The 19936-nt window shown below is 44.1% G+C and overlaps 2 pseudogenes; one reads left to right on the top strand and one right to left on the bottom strand.

Moving 5' to 3' along the window:
* Positions 1-8752: 8752 nt before the first annotated feature.
* Positions 8753-10144, top strand: LOC136455552 (putative serpin-Z6A; annotated as a pseudogene).
* Positions 10145-13873: 3729 nt separating this feature from the next.
* On the bottom strand, positions 13874-19258 carry LOC136453976 (uncharacterized; annotated as a pseudogene).
* Between the last annotated feature and the right edge of the window lie 678 nt (positions 19259-19936).

The raw sequence follows: 19936 nt of genomic DNA, 5'->3' as shown, positions 1-19936 counted from the left end.
ATAAGGAAACAGAGAAGAAACAAGATCCCGTATGTTTTGTACTGACCGGACGCTCCGGTGGTAGCAACCGAACGCACCCACCCAGCATCCAGTCGATTCCAGAGAGGTCCAAAACCCCTAGAATTGTGATCGGACGCGTCTAGTGAACCCCGACCAGACACAGCCAGAGTCCGGTGCAAGCTATCTCCTTCGTCTTCGATCGACCGGACGCTGGATCACCATCTGACCGGACGCTAGGAAAGCACTGTTTCAGCGTCCGGTCACTCCTTCTCGGCAATAGTTCACCTCTTGTGAACTGACCAGACACTAGACTTCAGAGTCCGGTGCAGCGTCTGGTCACCCTTTTTCCTAGCAAATCTTCAAAGTCCTTCGTGCTGCCTGTTCCCAATCAAGTCCCAACTTCAATAAGATCCAAATAAACACCAATTAGGACTGATGTGAGTGGCCTTAATCAAACCCTCAAATTTTTCAAAATATTTTGCCTTAGGCTATAGTTCTTTTTAAGAAAATAGGCAATAAGAGGCAATTGAAGATAAACGACAAAGCAACATTCATGCATATGCAATGCAATACTTGAAAGTAAATCTAGTTGCTTATCAAGTTTGATCCAAGATTAAGCTTCTTCACACGCTTTAAGGCGGTTATCTTAACCATGTTAGACAAGCCCTATATGCATTACCAAAGATTAAACATGTTGTATATTACAATGCAATGCAAGGGACAACACAAGCTCATTTTTTAGTGAAGTTACTAAAATCAAGAACATTGAGCTTATTCCGCAATCGACAAAAAGTCACCTCATCTAGCGGTTTAGTGAAGATATCTATCAATTATCCTCGGTCCTTACACCTTCTAATGAAATATCATTCTTTGCAACATGATCTCTAAGAAAGTGATGATGGATATCTATGTGCTTGGTGCGAGAGTATTGAACCGGATTATTTGCAAGTTTTACGACACTTTCATTGTCGCACAAAAGAGGTACTTTTTCTAGAACTACACCATAGTCTAGCAAAGTTTGCTTCATATAAAGAATTTGTGCACAACAAGCACCCGCGGCAATGTATTTCGCTTCGGCGGTGGACAAAGACACACTATTTTGTTTCTTGGAGGACCAAGACATAAGTGATCTACCAAGCAAATGGCACCCTCCGGATGTGCTTTTTCTATCCACTTTGCAACCGGCATAATCCGAATCGAAATAGCCAACTAATTCAAATATAGCTCCTTTGGGATACCAAAGGCCAATGCTTGATGTGTGCTTAAGATACCTAAGGATTCTTTTAACAGCAATCAAATGAGTTTCCTTAGGATTAGCTTGAAATCTAGCACACATACACACACTAAACATGATGTCGGGCCCTAGATACGGTTAAATATAACAAGCTACCAATCATAGAGCGGTAGAGAGTTTGATCAACCGTGTTACCTCCCTCATCTAGGTCAAGATGTCCATTAGTTGGCATTGGTGTCTTGATTGGCTTACATTCATCCATCTTGAATCTCTTGAGAAGATCATTTGCATATTTCTCTTGAGAGATGAAAATCTCTTCTCTTATTTGCTTGACTTGAAAACCAAGAAAGAATGTAAGCTCTCCAATCATTGACATCTCAAACTCCTTCGACATCAATTCACCAAACTCTTTGCAAGAATCTTCATTTGATGATCCAAAGATGATATCATCAACATATACTTGACAAATGAAGATATGCCCATCAAGCTTCTTGGTGAATAGTGTGGTGTCGACCTTCCCAATGGTGAAGCCCTTCTCAATGAGGAAGTCCCAAAGGCGCTCATACCAAGCTCTTGGGCTTGCTTAAGCCCATATAATGCCTTAGACAACCTATAAACATCATTAGGATATCTAGGGTCTTCAAACCCGAGAGGTTGATCAACATAGACTAGTTCATTAATAAAGCCATTTAAAAATGCACTTTTCACATCTATTTGATATAGTTTCATGTCATGATGTGATGCATATGCAAGGAGGATACGAATGGCTTCTAGTCTTGCAACCGGTGCAAAGGTCTCTCCAAAATCCAAACCTTCAACTTGAGAGAACCCCTTTACAACTAGTCTTGCCTTGTTCCTCACAACTACACCTTGATCATCTTTCTTGTGTGGAACACCCACTTTGTTCCAATGACTCTTGCACCTTTTGGCCGCTCTTCAAGAGTCCAAACTTCATTGCAGGTGAAGTTGTTCAACTCTTCATGCATGGCATTTATCCAATCCGGATCTCGAAGAGCTTCTTCTACCTTAGTAGGCTCAAAACAAGAGACAAAAGAGTGATGTGCAATAAATGAAGCAAGTTTTTGTGAGCGAGTCATTACAACCTTTGATGGACTCCCTATGATAAGATCTTGTGGATGATCTTGTAGTAGAGGTGTATTTCTTCTATTGACCACTTGAGGAGGAGGTTGTGGAGCATCAACATCTTGTGCTTGTACCACCATTTGATCATGGGAGACATGAGTGTCTTCATTTTCTACTCTCCCATCTTTATCACCATCTTGTGGCACATTTGATGAAGAAGGTAGATCAATTACTTGTACATCATCTTCATCATCTTTAGGCTTGATGTCTCCAATCAGAATGTTCTTCATAGCCTCCCTCAATGGTTCATCACCTACATCATCAAGATTCTCATGTGCTCCTTGGGAGCTGTTAGATTCATCAAATTCTACATCATATGTTTCTTCAACCAAGCCAGTGGCATGATTAAATACTCTATATGCTTTGGACTTTGATGAGTAACCAACAAGAAAACTAATATCACAATATCTTTGAAACTTCCCTAGGTGTTGCCGCTTCTTGTAGATGTAGCATTTGCAGCCAAACACCCTAAAGAAGAAGACGTCCGGCTTCTTCTCATTGAGCAACTCATAAGGTGTCTTGCCAAGGAACTTTTGAAGGAATAGGCAGTTGGATGCATAGCATGCGGTGTTGATAGCTTCTACCCATAGAGCTTTGGGGGTATTGTACTCATCTAGCATTGTTCTTGCAAGAGTGATCAATGTCCAGTTCTTTCTCTCAACTACACCATTTTGTTGAGGAGTATATGTTGCGGAGACCTCATGCTTGATCCCAACTTCATCACAATAGGCTTCTATGTTTGTGTTGTCAAATTCTTTCCTATTGTTGTTTCTTATCTTCTTTAGCTTCACTTCAAACTCATTTTGTGCTCTCTTGGCAAACTTCTTGAAGCAAGATGTAACTTCGGATTTGTCATCAAGGAATAATACCCATGTGTATCTTGAATAGTCATCAACAATCACAAGACAATAAAGATTTCCTCCCAAACTCTTGTACGTTGTTGGTCTAAATAAGTCCATGTGAAGGAGTTCTAGCACTCTTGTGGTTGACATGAAAGCTTTTGTTAGGATGAGTATTTGCAACTTGCTTGCTGGCTTGACATGCACTACAAAGCTTGTCCTTCTCAAACTTCACATCCTTCAACCCTCTCACCAAATCATTCTTCATTAGCTTCTTGAGTGAGCTCATCCCAACATGAGCAAGTCTTCTATGCCATAGCCACCCAAGTGTTGTTTTGGTGAATAGGCATGTCTTCAAGTTAGCATCTTCGGAGGTGAAATCCACTAAATATAGGTTGTTGTATCTAAATCCTTTGAATATCACTTGATCATCATCCTTCTTAGATACAACAACTTCATTCTTCGGTGAACAAGCATTGGAAGCCTAAGATCACACAATTGTCCAACGGATAGCAAGTTGAAGCTCAATGAAGCAACATAGAGCACATTTGAGATAGAATGATCATTTGATATTGCCACTTTGCCCAATCCTTTAACCTTGCCCTTTGAATTATCTCCAAATGTGATTCTTTCTTGTCCTATCTACTTCTTCATCTAGTGAGGATGAACATACGAGGATCACCGATCATATGTTGTGTCCAACCTACTATCAATAACCCAATGACTTCCACCAGTCTTGTAGTTCACCTATACGCAAGAGATCAAGCTTTAGGAACCCAAACTTGTTGAGGGCCCTTCACCTTCTCAACAAGTGACTTTGCAACCTCAAATTTTCTTAGGTCCTATTCTTGTTTGGAGGTCCTAAGAATATGACTTTCATCTTTCCACTAGAATCCTTTCTAAGCATGTAATGAGCATTGAAGGCAAAAGGCTCTAGCATGCTTGGGCAAGGGTTGTGGTGGTGGAGTTTGGCACTCATGGGCAAAGTGGCCTTCTTGTCCACACTCAAAACATCTCTTTGGCTTTGGCTTTGACTTGTGTTGTTGTTGAGCTTGAGCCTTCTTCTCTTGGTTTGCCAAATATCCAATGCCACTTCTATCCATCTTCATGACGGTGTTCATTAGTAGCTCACTTTGAAGATGCTTGCCTCTTGTAAACTTGCTCAATCCAATCTTGAGATGCTCTTTCTCCAACTTGAGCTTCTTGTTTTCTTCCTTGAGAGCATCATTATTTTTCTCTTCCTTGAGCTTCTTGTTCTCTTCTTTGAGCTTCTCATTCTCAAGAATCAAGTCACCATCATGATCACTAGTTTCAAGCACTATGATGTTGTGGTCTTGAGCTCTTCAAGATCTTTCTTGAGCTTTTCATTGTCATTCTTGAGCTTGACAAACTCATCATAATCATCGGCCTCAACCACTTGCTTGCCCTTGCTACTAGAACTTTGCTCAATGCTCTCAATGATCAAATCATCACATGATGTGGCTATATCAATCTTAACAACATTGTTAGTAGCATCATGTGGCTCATTGGATAGAAATTCTTGAGCAATGACAAGATTATCATGATTAATCTTAAGAGTAGTATATTCTTCTTTTAGCTTGTTGTGGCTAGTGATGAGCTCTTTGTGCATCCCCTCAAGTTTATCATGTTTATCTTTAAGCTCTTTCTTAGAAGATTTGAGCTCCTTGAGCTTAGATGATATAGCATCATTTGCTTCTCTAAGCTCAACACTAGCCTTTTCGACCTATATCACATTTTGCTAAAAGTGAATCATTCTTAGCTTCTAGTTTTTCATTCTTAGCTCTACTCTTTCTAATGATCTTAGTGTATTGATTTAGCAATTTAACACGATCATCATAAGAAGGTGATTCATATTCATCATCATCACTATCGCTATCAACATTGCTAGCATGTTCATCACCACTACTATCATCATTTGATACCTTGCGATCACCTTTGGCCATAAGGCATAGGTGTGTGGGGGGTGATGGCGGTGGTGTCGGTGAAGATGATGAAGAGTCAATCACAAGTGCAGCCACTTTCTCATTATCACTATCATCATCGGATGAGAAACTTGATGAATCAATGTCCGTGAGCCAATCACCGATGATGTATGCCTTTCCACTTTTCTTCTTCTTCGTGGAATTCTTCTTCTTGCCATCTCTCTTCTTGTATGGCTTGTTTTTCTTCTTCTCATCTTCTTCTTCATTGCTTGAGTCATCTTTCTTGCCCTTGTACTTGTTCTTATACTTGTCTTTCTTGGGCTTTGTGCATTGATGTGCTAGATGACCAAGTTCTCCACAATTGTAGCAATCCATCTCTGAGATTGGCTTCCTTCTAGAGCTTGTGAAGAACTTCTTCTTTTGCCATCGAACTTGATGCCACTCTTGTTGAGCTTCTTTAGCATCTTGGACGGTTCTTTTCACCATAAGAGCAAGACTTGCATCATCAATTTCATCATCACTTGAGCTCTCATACTCAAGCCTTGCTTTGCCCTTCTCTTGGCTAGCTTTGAATGCTAAATCTTTTTCTTTCTTCTTTATAGAGGATGAGCCATCTTGAGGTGTGATGTGCATGTACATCTTATGAGTATTGATCTTTCTCAAGATTTGTGTTGGTGTAGCGGTGGAAAGATCACCTTGATGAAGCACGGTCACAATATGCCCATATTAGTCAATGGGGAGGACACTCAAGATCTTTCTTACAACATCGGATGGTTGCATTTGAGTGAGTCCAAGCCCATTGACTTCATCTACAAGAACATTCAAATGTGAGTATATTTCATTAGCACATTCTTTAGGAAGCATCTCAAAAGAGTTAAGTTTTTTATGACAAGATGATAGCGTTCCTCACGCTCACTCTTGATTCCCTCATAGAGCGCACAAACGTTCGACCATAGTGCATGGACGTCTTTGTGGTTCCTCACCCAGTTGAACACATCTTTGCAAAGGCCTCTAAAGATGGTGTTTCGAGCCTTTGCATTCCATTTTTCGTAATTCACCTCATCGCCTTGTAGGTGTGTAGCATCCCAAGGTTTTGGGAAGCCTTGTGAGGCGGCTCTAAGTATTCCAACATCTAGAGCTTCTAGATACGCCTCCATGCGGATTTTCCAATATGGAAAATCATCCCCCTCAAAGATAGGAGGAGGACCATCCTCGTGAGACATCTTTCTCTAGGCGGTTAAGCCTAAATACATGGACACGAGGCTCCGATACCAATTGAAAGGATCAAGATGTCCAAGAGGGGGGGGTGAATTGGGTCAATTCTAAATTTCTTTGCAATAATTAAGTCCTACGGTTAGCCCAATTAACCCCTTGTGCCTAGAAAGTGTTTCTATTGATCTATCGCACAAAAGTTTAGCAACCTATATTCCAATCCTACTCTAGCATGGCAATTCTATGAATGTAAATGACAAGAATTGAATTGCTTAAAGTAAATGCTCAAAGTAAAGAGAGAAGGAGAAACGCGGCGATGTTTTGTCGAGGTATCGGAGAGTCACCACTCCCCACTAGTCCTCATTGGAGCACCCGCGCAAGGGTGTAGCTCCCCCTTGATCCGCGCAAGGATAAGTGATCTCTACATGTTGATTCTTTAACACTCCGTCGCGGTGAATCACCCACAATCGCTCACAACTTGAGTTGGGTCATCCACAAGCTTTGTCGGATGATCATCAAACTCCCAATCACCACCAAGCCGTCTAGGTGATGGCGATCACCAAGAGTAACAAGCACGAACTCTCACTTGACCACGACAAGCCTAATGAGAAGGGTGGATGCACACTTTGCTACTCTTACTTTTACTAATGAGGGCTCTCTTTGGGATTCTCAAATCTCAATCACCTCACTAGGACCTTGCTCTTATTGGCATTCTCAAAGGTGTTTCTCAGCTGTTGGAATGAGCAAAAGTACCCCCACACATGAATCGAGGAAGTATTTATAACTATGGCTGAAAAACGAATCGTTATGTGCCTCTGCGGGGTGACTGGACGCTCCGGTCAGTTCTCCCCGAACTCCAGTGTTTAAGTGGTGACCGGACGCTGGACAGCGTCCGGTCAGCACTGACCGGACGAGTCCGATCGTGATTTTTCCTCTCTAGAACCTTACTGGAGTCGACCGGACGCTGGGACCCAGCGTCCGGTCACTTCACCTTTCAGCGTCCGGTCGCACCAGACGATTTCATCTTTCAAATGAACTGATCGGACTCTGAGCCAGCATCCGGTCACATCGGAGCCAGCGTCCGGTCAGCATTTGACCCTCCATTCACTTCCAACTCTCGATCATATGTGAATGAAGTTTGCTCCAATGGATCTAAGGGCTTCTTAGGAGCTACCTAGTGCTAGATTTAGCAAGTGTGCACCACACCTAACCCACTAGACTCACCTAGGTCAAGCTACCCGTCCATACCCCTCTTAATAGTACGGCCAAAGGAAAAACAAAGTCCTAAACTACTCTAAGTGTCTCTTCAACTCCAATCGACACTTATAACTAGTCCATCATTAACATTGTCGTCCATCCTTTGAAAACCGAAACGATTTCCATCGTAGGGGCATGACCACCATGATAGCCCAATCGATCTCCATTACCGTGACCTAACTTAATTGCCTCTGCAAAACACACGTTAGTCATAGTAATCACGTATTGTCATTAATCACCGAAACCCAACTAGGTGCCTAGATGCTTTCATAACACATCCAAACATTCGTCATAGAGTGCAAAATATAACAGATTCAACACTCCTAGCGTACAAACCGAGTACATCATGAATTTAAGTTCATTATTACATAGCTTTATTATAAGTCCACTTTGACTGAATCGAACAGAAAATAACAAAGCAAGCATCGCAGTTCACAACGAAGCAGGCAGAATCTCAATCTATGACCATGCTTGAGCGTAGACAAAACCAACTAGTCCTCGCAGCCATCATCGAAGTCGTAGTCAAGCTAATCAATGTCTGCACGTACACCATGCAAGTGTGCAATCCGTGTCACCAGTCATTGAGCATTGCCAAGGAAAGTTTACAATAGAATATCATAGAGTTCTATATTTGTGATTGGTTTACATATATGCTTTCCTTGCACTATGTTTTTTTTTTACGATTGGTGATTACCAGTAGCAAGTAACTAAGAAATAGACAAATAGCTAGAGAAGCATATAAAGGCGAGACGGAGTGCGCCATCCTTCTTTATCGGGCAACGGTGCAAGCCGTGTATACCTTCTTGGTGATCAAGCAGAAGCTTCTTTGTTTCGGAAGTTTTTTTTATGGAAGTGTTTTTGAAGTACTTCTTATCGTGCAATCCGTATACCTTCTTGGTGATCAAGCATTGAAGGGGCAGGGGCAGGGGCATCGTAGTACATACACAAGGAGCCTTGGGACATGTATGTATATACTCCGTGTCCGTGGATACAAAAGTTTGAGGCTGCAAGCAGGCGACATCGGTCGATCGAGCTCGCACCGGCGGCATCGCAAATTGGCAGTGGTGGAACACGGGGCGCCGCGGGGTACTAGCTCCGGCCTGTCGGCCTTGTCTCACCGTCTGATGAGGAACTTGTCCTCCGCCGCCGCGAAGGGCAAGGACAACTGCCCCGCTCCCGCCGGAGGAGAGAGCAGGTCCGCCGGCAACCTCGTCTTCTCACCCCTGTCCATGTACTCTGCGCTTTCGCTGGCGGCTGGCGGCGCCAAGGGGCGCACTCTAAGCGAGCTCCTCGAAGCCCTGGGCGCCAAATCCCGCGAGAGCCTCGCCGAGAACGTCTGCTGCATGGTGGAGCGCGCCCTCCCTGTCTTGCCCAGCCGTCGCACACGCGTGCGGTGTGTGGCATGACGCCGCGACTGTAACGCTCAAGCCGGCCTACCGCGACGTTGCCGCCGCGTCCCGCAACGCCGTGGCGCGCGCCGTGGACTTCCTCAACAAGGTAGGTCATCAGCGGGTACTTGGATTGGATCGATCTACGTGCGATCTGATCTGTATTGCCTGTCAACTAACTGTTGTTGAATGCAAATAGAGTCGTATATTAATATATACTCTGTGTCGATGCATTCTCCTGCATTCGTGCAGCCCGAAGAGGTGAGGAAGCGGATCAACAGTTGGGTGGCGGCGGCGACGAACAACCTCGTGGACTCGATCCTCCCTAGTGGATCGGTGACCCAAGACACAAGCCTCGTGGTCACCACGGCCATCTACTTCAAGGGCATCTGGAAGACGACGTTCGAACAAATCCATGACCAAGGAGGGCAAGTTCCACCGCCTGGACGGCACCGCCGTGGACGCCCAGCTTCATGCACAGCAAAGAGGACCAGTTCATCGCAGCGCACGACGGGTTCAAGGTGCTAGTGATGCCATATGCGGAGGCGGCGGCGGGAACGGCCGTCACCCCAACGATGCCCTCGACGACGCCGACGCCGCCGCCGCCGTAGTACTCCTTGTGCGTCTTGCTGCCAGACGCACGAGACGGCCTGCCGAGCCTGGTGGACAAGATGACGTACCCAAGCTTCCTCCAGGAGCACATGCCGGAGCGCAGTGTCGAGGTCGGCGACTTCCGGGTGCCCAGGTTCAAGCTGTCCTTCTACTCCCGAATGAAGCGTCAGCTCCAGGATCTCGGGATCAAGGCCGTGTTCGATCCTGCCAGAGCCGACCTGTCGGACATGCTTCTGGTGCGCGATGGCGGAGGCGGCGATGGAGACTCCCGAGCGCCGCGGCTGGTTCTCGGACGACGTCTTCCACAGGGCGGTGATTGAGGTGAACGAGGAAGGCACTGAGGCAGCGGCTTCCACAGCTCTCATATTCGGGCAACTTTGTGCAATGCGAGCGCCTCAGCGGCGGCCAGAGGCTGTGGACTTCGTCGCCGACCATCCGTTTGCCTTCTTCGTGGTGGAGGAAGTGTCCGGTGCAATCCTCTTCGCAGGACGAGTGCTTGACCCTACAAAACCATAGCTTCGCGATACTCACCTCACGTAGTACCAAATAAACTGCTCTAACAATAACAATAGTGATCACGCATGCAATTGCTGGATCGGAGTACGTGGCAGAGCAGATATATAGTCCTATCTTTTGTATTGGCAATCTGATCTGGGATAAACAATACAATTAGAGTCAATTCTTTTAGTGCTATACTACTATATCTGATGTCTTGTTTACTTCCGTAAATTAAAACTCCGTCCCCTTCATACTTCCTCCAGTCATGAATTTGCGTTTACGTTCAATCAACAAAATATTATACATTTGTGTTCTTTATTACGGTGCAGTGTATTGCGGTATGGTGCAATAGGGTTCAAAATTTCGTGAATTTTGGTAATTTCAACGGTGGTCAAAAGAAAATCCAAATTTTATATTACACTAATACATGTGCTATATAACTCACATTGTTTATGTTACATATTTCTCTATCCAATAGATGTGAATATTTTGTTTAGATCTATTTTTTTAGAAAAAACTTACTCCATGTGTAAGTGTATAAAAATTTCAGCAAATTTTTGGTCGAATTTCACGAATTTTGGGGGTGACGGAAACTTTTTTATATCAAAATTGAAAACCCTAGTGCAATACTTTTCGCACCGATCACATGCAACTTTATCGTACTCAGTCATGGCTACACTAGTAATTTGATACCTTTGTGTCAAGTATCTGCTCCGTCCTATAATAAGTGCAATTGAGTTCAAAATTTATTCCAAAATAAATACACTTTTGGTACTATCTAAAAAATATACTTTTAGGTACAAGACAACCTAACTCTAGTTATTTTTTCTACTCTCTTTTCTCGAAATGCAATGATTACATCTTTATAGAGGTATATATGTAATTTTTCATTAATATTGATCTCTTCACCAAAATGCTAACATTGATCTCACCAAAACACTAGATGCACTTGTTTTTGGAACGGAAGGGAGTAAAGTTGATCCGTAATGCATGAGATTGTATAGCTTAATCATTCGTTCGCACTCTATATTGTGCATTTATTTATTGTTGGTCTTGGTGGCTGCCTACAGCAACTTGGAATGCCTGCGAGAAAGCATTACCTTTACATTAGCGGAAATGCTACAGTGCGTCCGTCTGGGCACCCCTTCGTAGGCCTGCATACCAGCCTAATAAATCTCTGCTCTAGCGCCCGCTCATTTTTTATTATGATATTCAGCGTCCGTCTCTTCCAGTTACGCCAGTTGGGTAAGGAAAGGAGGAGACGAGAGACCTGCTCCGCTCTACTCCGCACGTTGACGGTGACCCCGCCTGCTCCTGCTCCATCGGCCGCCCCGCTGCTCCTGCTCTGCACCCCGCTCCGCCATCTATGGTCACCCCACGCCGCTCCTTCCCCTGCTCCACCGTGCCGCCCCGCTGCTTCCTGCCACTGCTTCTGCTCTACGGCCCGCTTCGCCTGACGGCGTGGGCACCACCGTGCCCACGCTTGGCGACCGCTCCCTCGACCACCAGCTAGCCACTGAGGACCTATGTAAGGAGAAGTGTCGGGCCTTGGCGCGGAAGCCCTCTGGCCTCACCTCCTGCTATGGCTGCGGCGCCTCGATGCAAACGGCGGAGGAGGCTACACCGAGATACGATGCATGTTGCAAGTGTACATTTCAATTGTTTCAGATGTTTTAGAAGTATGTTGCAGGTGTTTTATAAGGATGTTGCAAAAATAGATCGGAATGTTGCACATGTTGCAATGAGCTATACACTTATGTTTCAAGTGTATGTTCCAAATGTTTCATCTGTTTTAGACGTATGTTGTAAGTGTTTCATTAAGATGTTGCAAAATAAGATCGGGGTGTTGCATATATATGCAAGTGTTTCATGTGTTTTTATACGCATGTTGCAAGTGTTTCATCTTGATATTTGCATATGTTTGCAATGGCTACACACGTGTTTTCAAGTTTTTCTAGTGTTTTGCAAGTGTTTCAGCTGTTTTGGATGTATATTGCAAGTGTTTTATCTGAATGTTACAAAAGTAGATTGGGTGTTGCACATGTTGCGATGCGCGTGAGAAGCAGAGGAGGCGCGAGCGGTCCCTGCGCGCACTCTGGCGGCGCGGGCGTTGTCCTGGGCAGCGCTAGGCCCCGCATGGGCGTGCGAAATGCAGGCTTATGTGGGGGCTTGCTGGCCCAAGCGCGGGAAACGGGAGTGCAGCGCGGGCGTCTATCCAGACGTCCAGGAGCTAGCACTGTCGTTACATTAGAGTGACCAAGAAAGCATTACCTTTCAAGCGTCCGTCCAGCCAGACGCGTGCCTTCGCTGGGCCTGCGAACCAGGTCTGACAGGTCCAATACGTGGCTTCACGTCGTCCACTTATTGTACCCACCATAAATATTTGATACTCCACGATACCTCCCAAAATAAAAATCTCTCACTCTGCATGCTGCCAACTGCAAGCCACACACATGTTCTGCTTCTCCCAGATCTAGTCCACTCCCACTCTCCCCAAGTCCTACAGTCAAAGCACCGCGCGCCGATGGCATCCCCGCCCACTAAGTGGAGGTTCGGACCCCCAGCAACTCGCCGCGGCCCACTCCGCTCTACTCTCCTCCTTCATGGCCGCACCCCAACCCTCATTCGCCCCCCCCCCCCCCCCCCGCCTCTTGCTCCTCCTCACTGTGGCCCTCGCCATCACCACGGCCTTCGTCCTGTTTCGCACGCCCCTCACCGTCGTGACCTGCGCGTCCGCTCACCAAGCTCCCCCAAGGCCGTGGTGTTGCTCCTATCCTTGGAGGGCTTTCGCTACTGGTACCAGTACAAGGTCCCTCTCTCGGCCCGCACATCGGTCGCCTCATCGCCGGCGCAGCCAGCGTCCTTCTCATCACCTCCTCCCGCGGCTAGAGACGGCAAGGGCATCGTGGTCGTGCCGTACTTCGCGAGCGCCTTGAGGCTCACTAGATATGGTGGTTGCCGTCCACTAGAGTGTCACGCGCTGACATGCTGCAAGCGTATGTTTGAAGTGTTTCACTATGCATATTGCAATTGTTTCATGTGGATGTTGTAAAAGTAGATCGAGATGTTGCATATGTTGCAATGGCTATATACGTATGTTGCAAGCGTCTGTTCCAAATAGTTTCAGCTATTTCAAACGTACGTTGCACGTGTTTTATCTAGGTGTTGCATATGTTTCACACTTATGTCGCAAGTGTTTCATCTATATGTTGCATTTGTTTCACATCCGTTGCAAGTGTTTCATTTAGATGTTGCATATGTTTTGCAATGGCTACACATGTTGTTTTCCTCGTGTTTCAGACGTATGTTGCAAGTATTTCAACTATTTTGGACGTATCTTGCAAATGTTTCCTCTAGACGTTATAAAAGTATATTTGGTGTTGCACATATTGCAGTGGACCCCATCTGCAGTTGTTGGGCCTGCCTATATGTGCATGGGTGTGGAGAGAGCGCAAGCTGTAGGCATGGGAAACCGTGCGAGCGCAGATCGAGACGAAGCAACGCAGGACATGGTGCGAGTGCAGGACACGGAGTGGCATGGGCTCGGCATGGGCTCCCACGTGAAGCAGGCACAGGCATGCAGCGCGGGCGTTCAGACGCTAGCCCCCATCCTGACGTCCGGGCACTAGCCTTTACATTAGATTGAACTCAATCTAATGTATGTATTATGGTCAAGTTATAATGCGCAGTCCTATTTCATTGTCGATGGCCCAACAGCTGCTATAAGTCCACATGGGCCCAAATACAGAGCTGAAGGTCCACCTATATATTATTATATATCAAACGGCGAACCACTATACAGTATACACAATTTCAGAGCACGAGTACATGACGGATCGAGTTCTTGCAGGTATCAAACTATCAGCTACATTAACTGCTGTGGTATCACCATCCTTGCAAGCAGTTGTTTTCTGCAAGTGTTGTCTAGACGAGCTGGACCACTGCAGCAATTCGCAGGGCACCACCCTGGAGAAGATCTGCAAGCTCATCAAACAGTATAGCAGTGCGCCAACCCCAGCCCTTCGGGGCTTTTGGTAGCAGTGTCCCAGCCTGCTTCAGGCTTCCAAATATCATGACCTCTCTCTTTGATGGACAGATGAGCTAAGAACAGTAAACAAAATTGGCAAATTAGGCCATACACGGTACCTCAGGTGAAACGATGAGTAGATGAAAAACAGATAGTACCTGATACCGAGCAGTGACCTTTTCCCGGGGGTCGATGTACAAGTGAGCCTGAGGAATACAAGTTTTTATTATCACTTAAGTTGAACATAACTGTTCTCTGACAAGTGAATTCAGCAAATCACTCACCTTCCTCAAGGGATCTAACAACTCAGCCTTGCGTCGGTGGAGAAAAAGTCCTGCATTGCCAGTTAAATTGGCACATGCCATATCATTATATTTGGATAGTCGTCACAGCAAGAGGAAAGCATATGAGAACATGGTAAAGAGAAAAAAGAATACCAAGGGTGCGTCGTCCATGAGGATCCTCATCATTGAATGCCTGGACACTCACCTGGACATGTGTATACCAATTACTTTACTGGATTTTGACCATATAAGGATGGATACATTTAGGACAACAATGCTAACCTTCCATAGAGAGCCTGCATAAAACACTTCAGTCGAATGTTTAACCTGACCATCAGCAAGCCTGTGCACATCCTCGAACTCAACCCTGTGAGCAAAAATAAGTTGGTCAAGCCATGTCAGAAACAAGGAACCAATGTGCACAACCAATTCTAAATCATTACTACCTAAATATGACAAAGAACAAACAGCAGAACTTAGCTAGCCTTATATTTTTGTGAGAAATTTTATTTATTTTTCTTATTTCTTCCATGACAGGTTATCAACAAGGCAACAGCCCCAATTGGTATTCTAGAAATAAACTGTCCTCAAACTTTCAAATGATTCATGAGACAACTGGGACATTCTACAAAATAGAAGAAATAACAAGTCCAATTTTCCCTGGACATCGTCCAATGCAGAACTCATCGATGACAGAATCGCAGAAACAGAAAAATAAGTAATCTTACCCAAAGCGGAAAGGAGGAAAATGGCTAAGAGGTGTTTTCATGTCTAATGATATAGTTGCGTCCTCTGCAGTTTCCCAATCTGATCCAAGTTCATGCTCCTTTGACTCCTGCATCTGGACAGAAGAACCACCTGGAGTGGAAACAGATGCAACACCTGCGATATCTTGTCTGCATCCCTGTCTCAAATAGACTTTCAGCCTGCAGATGAGCAGCATTGTTTTCTTGGCTAAGGTTAACCAATGCAGTCAGACCATCTGCTGAAATATCTCCATTGCGGTCAATTCTAGGTTCTGATTCATCATTGGCAAATTGTTGGACCATTTCTTGAACCAAGCCCATAAGGGACACGGGAGAAGACATAACGTGTAGGAGCCCAAGCTGCACCAGGCACATTTGAGTTCCCTCTCCCAATACCAGCAAGTCCATCGACTGCTCCTCTTACGTTAACACGGACAGGCCCAAGTACACCATTCCCATCGCCCTGGGCATCCGCAAGGTAGACATTACCTATGCTGCCGGAAGCACTGCTCCGGTCATGCTCCTGCCTATAGTGTGTATGCGAGCTCACATATGCTTGCTTGCAAGCACAAGAATTATTCATAAGGCAACAGTTCCTGCAAGTATCAGCAACTATTGCTTGCACCCTGTGACACAGAAGCATCTACAATAACAAAGCATCAAGATTTTATAAACAGTCTTAAAAGAAACAGAGTACCACAAGGCAGGGAGTAGATTAAATACCTGTAGCCATAGACCATCATTGACAGCTTTGCAAGGGAATCCAAATTCTTCGAGTTGCTTTCGAACACTTAGAAGTGCATCAAAGGACATATTGCAGTAGAGAAGAGAACCCCTCTCAAATATATTCATAAAAGCGTTATATTCATCAGTAGATAGACAAGAGCTTCCTCTAATGCATCTAACTTGCTGCCGTCCAATGACCCTACCACCCCAAGGTGGTGCATTGGGCCTTCCCCACTCAGTAGGAACAACACCACTACTGGAAGTTCTTGAGAAATAATGATTTGCAGTTTGCTCACTAGAAAGCCAGTTATTTTCATTAAATTGATATGAAGTGCTTTCTCCTGATGGTCCTCCGGTAGAACAATCATTCTCCATTCTCTTGGGAGCTTCACCATTCTAAATTTCAGAAAAAATAGTACAGTCTTAATGTAGTTGTCATGCTTCATGTTCAAAATAGTTATTTCATAAGACAAGGAAAATACATAGCATATTGAACAAAAGTAGAGATGGAGCATCATCTCAGCTGTCCAGATACGATATTCCATGGAATTACCATATCTGAAATAGCAATAACGTTATGGGGAAGTTCATTGCCCAAGTTATCATGCAACTTCAAGTTCTGCAATTCAGAGTCCATTAGCACTTCCTCCCCAGATTCATTCATCGGAGTCTTCCCCTTCCTCATGGATCGATCAGCACTTGGTAAGTTTGTTTCAATCCCACTAACTTGTATCTTACACATAGCAACCTTTGCAAGTAAAGTAAACAATGCTAGTTCAAACCTTCAAGTACCAAGATAAGATGTTGTCACAAAAAGGCCTTGTAGTATCATTGAGCAGACAAATAAACACTAAGTGACAAAACTAACCTTTTCTCCTCGTTAGGTACCCACAATTCGTCAGATGTAAGGAGAGCATGCAAAGTTTGTGAAGAAAGCTTTGGTAGCACCTTTCAAGAACAAAATACAAAAATATTGTGAACTAACCAAAAGCCCCCGTTTGTTCACATATAACATAGAATGTATATTAAACAACAAATCCCAGCCAAGCACATCCTTCGCGTGTAAGTACTTATGTTGATGAAAAGAAAAAAAAACTTAAACATATTCATATAATTCAACATAGAATAGTTTCTCAGCATTTTTCGCACGACACCTAACAGCCATACTATCCCCATTCACAACAATAGTCACCATGTACTTGATTTAAATGCCGAAACAAATAGTCAATTCATGCAATGAAAGATATTGCTGAAATTAAGGCATGGGTGATAAGGTCTATCGATAAATGAGCTCTATCAATATCTAATATTTAATACAGAAGGCAACCTTTCAATTCACATGCAAGCATAAACGAAAGATGTAAAATTATTACTTGAGTGAGCATACTTAAAGCTGGTGGTCACAATAAACAATTCTACAAATCAAGAAAAAAAGGCATTTCAACCAACACAATTACACCATTTAATCAGATAAAGTCCTATAAATTATATGTACCTCTCGTAATTCCAGTGTGGCACTTTGACAAAGATAACCCCAGCAAGCATTCCTGACACGCTCTCCGTGGCTACCATAATCTTGACTCTCAGCAAACAACTATTAGCAACAACAAAAAGTTGAAACCAACAAAAAATGATCAAGGAGAAGAAAGTGAATCTTTTAGTGCTCAAGAAATCTGATCTGACTCAGCATTAAGCTTTATAGTAGTAATGAAGTTACCTGATATTGTAAAAAGTTTGATGTCCAAAGCTCAGAAATAATAAAATCTGTACATATTGTGCACAAGTCCTACAATTGATCACATCATATGTGAGACAAAATAACACAGCACAATGAGGCACAAAGGAAAATTATAAATGAATGATTAAAATGGGATAAGTAGACCTGAAGATCCAGAAATGATGCAGCTGCAAGCACTCGGAATGCATTGTTATCATTAAGCTTGGGGGGTTGCCCATAAAGATATGCGAGCGCAATTGCAATTGCCTCTGAATCAACATTGGCATCATCTATGTTCAAAACCACTGTGGGTGCTCCTGCCTCTCTCCAAGGACCATGTAGCATATTCCTTCCAGTCATTATTATACAGAAGTTGTTAAGAATTTTACTTACTTTAGTTTACATGAACACTCTATGTGCTAGTAGGGAAATAATGTAAGAAAACAGCAAAAGGTAAAAGTTTGGCTGCAGAAAGAGGGTGACTTCTGTGTTGACAGACAAACACACAGAAAGCGGCTATAGGCAGAACTTAATCAATGTTGGATAGTTCTATCATAATTCTATATAAGTTTACTTTTTTTTTTGGCTAAGTGATAAGCAAGCAATGCATATCCTTGGTAACTACAAGAGCAGAGCACCAAAGTCCCATTCAAGTACCAAGCAAAGATGCAGGGACCATAACCATTATAATTTCATTTTTCATGTACCACGCTATTGGTTGATGCTTATGCCTCCATCCACAAGTTCTGACCTTGAAATCTCGACAGAAAAACTATCTAGTGAGTAGTTCCTGACTTTTATTAAATCATCAATTTTAGCTTCAGTCATGATTCGTGGCATAGATGGAAATCTGAAAGTCATAGAGCAAACTAAACATTGAATGATGCACTATGATATACAGAGCAAATGAAGATCTACTCTGTAAGATTTTAATTGGCATGCTATTTGCAGGCTCTATTTTTTTCTGGAAAAAAAAAACAAAAATCCTAATCACTTGGTAAGGTCATATTCTTAGATTAAACATTTTAATAGGGATGAAAGCACATGGAAATTTCACAGGAAATGGATGGAGACATACCAACCAAGACAAAAATGTCCACATAGAAATCCAATTAAGTACTATGAGCAGTTGCAGACGATCAGATCGCAACAGTCACTTCAATCCCCAAGCAATCGAAAGGCGGCAGGAGCGACAATGCTCAGGATTCTAGAGCCCACCTGAAGTAGGCGCTGCGGGAGAGGATGAGGCGATGGAGGCGGTAGGTGGCGCCCATGGCCTCCACGACGAGGTCGGAGAAGGCCCCGGAGCCGAACCCCTCCGCCTGGACGTGGTCACAGAGCGCGGAGAGGTTGCAGTCCACCGGCCGGAGCTCCGCCGCCGCGACCGCCACGTCGTACGGCCGCGGACCCGGCGCGGCGGCGGGCAGAGGAGCCGCCAGCGCGGCCCCCTCCTCCGCTGCCGGTGGGTGCGGCTGCGGCGGGGCGGCCATCGGGCCTGGGTGGGGCTAGGGTTTTAGCGGAGGCGCGCGACACGCCGCGTGTCGGTGGGATGGGGAGTGATGAGGCGGGGTAGGGTCGGGGAGAGGCCAGCGAGTCGGGAGGAAGAAGAAAGGCGAAAAGCGATTGCTCGGGTTCGGGAAATGTACTGCGTTCTACGGTTGGCCAATTTTCTTGGAGTGCCGAACAAGCGACATCTTCTCCTTTCCTTCTTATGGTTAAAAAAATTGAAAATATTTTTTATAAATAAAAAACATTCATAAACTCCACTACTCATTGCTCCTCCGGTCAAAATGGATCCAGTTTGGATTGTGTGCAAAGCCAACCATCTTAGACTTTGCTCAGAATTATAGGGTGAATTTTGAATATCTAAAAATGTATGAGTACATTTATCTTAAACACAGTTCCATAATAGTATTCCTTTGGCTATACTTTATAAAATAGAATAAAAAAGATTGAACCAAAGTTTTTAAGGTGTCAATGTCTAATCTACTCCCTCTGTCTCGTAATATAGTGCATCTAGAAATTTTAGGACAGATTAAGAGAGAACACAAAAGATGTGAATAAGAGGCTATCATCAACACTGGTTGATAAATGAAAATTATTTAATGCAAAACGGGTTTCCGTCTTCTAGAATGCCTTATATTTGAGGACAAATTTTGAAAGCTAAAATGCGCTATATTACAAGACAGAGGGAGTAAATCATATAATTATTTGTGACACTATTATATTCGAAATGCAATAATCAAAATCTTGTCCCCACATATCCACCACTATCCATCTTACAGTGTAAGTAGGCGCTGCCTGAAAATA

The sequence above is a fragment of the Miscanthus floridulus genome, chromosome 5 (genome assembly GCF_019320115.1).
Source record: "Miscanthus floridulus cultivar M001 chromosome 5, ASM1932011v1, whole genome shotgun sequence".
NCBI classification, from domain to species: Eukaryota; Viridiplantae; Streptophyta; class Magnoliopsida; order Poales; family Poaceae; genus Miscanthus; species Miscanthus floridulus.
This window is presented reverse-complemented; position numbering and strand designations above follow the sequence as displayed.